This window comes from Etheostoma cragini, chromosome 17, assembly GCF_013103735.1.
Source record: "Etheostoma cragini isolate CJK2018 chromosome 17, CSU_Ecrag_1.0, whole genome shotgun sequence".
NCBI lineage: Eukaryota > Metazoa > Chordata > Actinopteri > Perciformes > Percidae > Etheostoma > Etheostoma cragini.
The window spans coordinates 4,217,237-4,221,432 of NC_048423.1; positions in this window are offsets into that span (position 1 = coordinate 4,217,237).

The following is a 4,196-nucleotide window of genomic DNA, read 5'->3' on the forward strand; positions in this document are numbered from 1 at the left end:
AAACAATAAAGTAAAAAGATGGGGTGACTGAGAGATAAAGACAAAGAAATGGACAGAAAAGAGATTGGAAATAAGAAGAGGAGGAGTGTTGGATAAAGAGGAGAAAATAAAAAGATGACAGAGAAAAAAGAAAGAAAGATAGATGGAGAGACCATCAGAGAGAGAGAGAGAGAGAGAGAGAGAGAGAGAGAGAGAGAGAGAGGTTAAGTTAGGGGAACTGCCATTTCACAGGCGTGTAGCTTGGGAAGCCCCGTCATTGGGTGTCTCCATAGCAACCCTCGGTGATGTTACCTCCTGACCCACTGATTTGGCGAAGTCAATTTCCCTAGGAGTGATTCTGTTTGTCAGTGCTGTTGATGAACACACACACACTTGCTCATACATGTACACAAATGTGTGCATGTCTAAATTCTCTGAGTTGCACACAGACACATTGCCTCATGTACCAAATCAAGTCTACAACTGTGACATCAAGGCAAGCACGACTTCAGAAAGCAGAAAACACTTAGTGAGAGCATGTTTCACGGTCATACGCTGGCCATTGATGAACCACAGGTCATTCATGCTTGTTGTCCCAACAGGGAAAGACCTTACAATGAAAACCATGTACAACTGACACAGAAAACGCACAATGCAATCATGTCACATCTTTCAGCATGAAACAGTATGAGCACACACTCTCCCTTTCTCTTACTGCATGACACACACACACACACACACACACAAACACACTCACACACACACACACACACACACACACATACACAGTCGCTCATACACCCACATATTGTCTCTCTCTCTCTCTCTCTCTCTCTCTATGTCTCTCTCTTTCTCTCTCTCATGCACTCACATGCACCATAGATGTGTTAACACACATGTCGGTGTGTATTATTGATGAGTGAGCATGCGGTAGGGCTCAGCAGATTAAATAAAAATGCTAAAGGCCAGCAAGGGGCGCAGATCACTCATGAATTATTGGCAGAAATACACTGCACCAGGGAATCTCAATTTGAATGAAAAAAGTGTTTGTGTGGTAATTCATGTGCACATTAACACAGCAAAATCATATATTTAGAATGTACACACATACTGTGTGCATCCAAATACTTTGATACATTCATACATAGTAGCCTATACAGTACATGCACAAACAGAAATGCAAAGTCAAACACAGACTTTCTAGACAGGTTAGGTATGTACACAGAGTATAGGAGTGTATTGTTTCCACACAAGCATACCGCAGACACACAAAGATAAGTCACCACGTGACACAAATGAACACACACTCACTTAAACACTCATGCTCACGCAGTTAAATGCTAAGAAGGTTATTTTTTAATGAATACACATAGAAAAGCCAGTGTTGAACTGTTTTTATGTTTGTATATCTGAATATATTTTGAAGACATGAAGGATTATATCATGCATTAGATTTAATTAACATCTCATTGTGGTTTGCAGCCAAAAAAAAAGAAGCGTCCTTGAACATTACAACCCTTAACCTACTCACACATTGTAAACGACTCTGAATGGGCAGCAGCTAAAAGCTCAAAGCGTAACATATAAAATGTCTTTCTCTCTCTACTTTCTCTTTCTCTGGCTACAGTCAGTATCTCTCTCCTAAGTTCTCCTAACGCTCCGGTGATGTAAAAATCGATGGCAAGGTCATCAGGTTTCCCTTGTTGGCTGCTTCCCCCCTCCCTTCCTGCCTGCAATTTAATAATGCCCCTTTAAAGGCAGTGTTTAAGCCTCGCCGAGCGATTGTTTTGTCAATAAGACCTCCTTTTACGAACGTCTTAAAAGCATAGACAGGGAGTGAGCGAGGGAGAGAGAAAGAGAAGTAGTATTTAAGAGGGCAGAGTGGATGGACGTTGAGGCTACTTAGGAAGGAGCAGGGTGGCACGTACATATATGCCGCTTATCGGGTTTCTGAATGGACGAGCAGGGGGAGAACAGAGGAGAGAAAGAGACGAGGAAGAAGAAGGAGAACAAGTGAGTGGGGAAGGATCTTGAAACATGAAAACATGGAGGGAGAATGAGTCTATGTTGTTTAAACCGTACATTTGTACATGTTCTGGGAACACTGTGACAAAGCCTTAAAGAAGTCATAAAGTACAAGAAACAAAGTCAAATAATCAGACAATATTTTACATTTTTGTTACTTTAAATTATTAATTTTGTAATTACCCTTTAAATAATATGAAGGAAAGACAAACAGGTAGAGTGAGATGAGTTGCATGGTTCAGTATGTTGACAGACTAGAGAGAGAGATGCTGGAACTTGTTGGAAGGAAGACTTCTGAGGTGTGTGAGTGTGCGTGCGTGCGTTTTGGAATTAGCAGGCCCAGTTTCAGTCCGTGCCCTAGAGCCTGTATCATACACTGCAGCTCTGTCAAGTTGCTTCAGCCTGAAACTCCCTGACATTACAGCAAATACCATACACACACACACAAACACACGTTTCACAAGATATGATCTCACCCTCAGATTTCAACTCAGTGTTAAAATGTGTAAATCATCTCAAAAACAATATGGTTGTCTGAAGGCTGTTGCTACAGAAAGCCTTTAACAGGAATCTTTTTTAGCTTGTGTAGACACCACCCTGGCTTTACTGTATTGTGTCAACAGCAATGTGTGTAGACGTGTGTGTGTGTGTGTGTGTGTGTGTGTGCTTAAAATGCTTATACATACTATAGGTGTCCATGTGCAAAGATACACTGTGAACCAAACACCCCCCCCCCCCTTTCTTCCTCTCACTCGTTCTGTTTCTGTTACATCACAGCACGCCGCCTGAGGCCAAACCTGCATTTCTCTTCCCTCTCTCTGTTTTTTTTTTTTATTCCTTCCTCTTTTCTCCCCACTTCTCTCCCTTGCTTTTCAACCTTCTTTTGTAGTAGTGGAGGGGGGGAGGTGTCCAAAACATAAAAGACGGTATAAGGGCAATGCCAGGGTCTGTGTTGAAGCACCCATGGTTGCTGTCGTACTCGCTACCTTTAGTCAACCACTATTCTCCCGCTCAAGTTTCCCTGTGTTGATCAAATGCTGGAGTCAGCAGGGACAAGGAGCTATTTTAGAGATGTTAACAAAATAAATCCCCTTCAAATAGGTAGAAATAAATATTCTTATGTAATTAAGCTAAATGTAAGCATGTAATCTGTTACAAAAAAGATAGAAAACTCCACTTTCTTTTTTTCTCAAACTTACCCGTTTGTCCTCACATCCACTCCTGTCATGTTTGCTGACTGTGGATGTCAACTGCCTAAAACTGCCTTCGTTTCTGGGCAGTGAGAAGGATCCCCATAGCGATGGTTGCAGTGAGCCAGCGGGGGAAGTGACACGCGCAGATACAGGATATGACACGGGCAATATGGGGGGGGATTTAGGTCAACCACTGTGTGTTTGCAGCAAGCCCTGTCAGCAATAGTTGCTCTGCTTGACATTGGTCATCTCTGTGTGTGTGTGTGTGTGTGCGTGTGTGTGTGTGTGTGTGTGTGTGTGTGCGTGTGTGAGAACACTGTAATAATTTACAGCAAATACATGGACTACATAAAAACACACAGAAGGAGAGTACTGCTCACAGAGCTTCTACATAGACATACACAGTCACTTGTACACACACACACACACACACACACACACACACACACACACAGAAATACATACATTTTGATCCAAGCCCAAGGGCTAAAGGACACAGACTCAGTCCAATGTTGTGTTCGTGGAGTTTGTGGAGTGGGAAGCACAGGGCAGCCATGTTGTTTCAACTTGCTTCAAGCACCCTCTCTCTGGCATTGATGGATGACTGAGTCTAAGACTGAATGTGTGTGAAGGGAAGCAGGAACAGAGATAAAAAGAGTGACGGAGTTGTAATGTTGTATTCTTGTTCTCTGCCTTTATTTCTTTGTCTTCTTTGTCTCATGTTTTCTGAACTTTTTCTTCCTTTCTCTCTTTCTCGCCACACTCTCTCTCTCCCCCCCTTGGTATATATTTTGCCTTTTGGCAAGTCCTACTTAGAGGCCAGTGAATGTTGCAAAGGCAGCCCAGTCAGAGCCAATGAGTTCATGTATGTTTTTTAAGTAGCCAACATTCACTCTCTATAACTTTGTGAGGCACCTGGTTGTCATGGACACGCACTATACACATACACACACACACACACACACACACACTGAGAGCTCTTCTCCAGTGGTGTGTCTG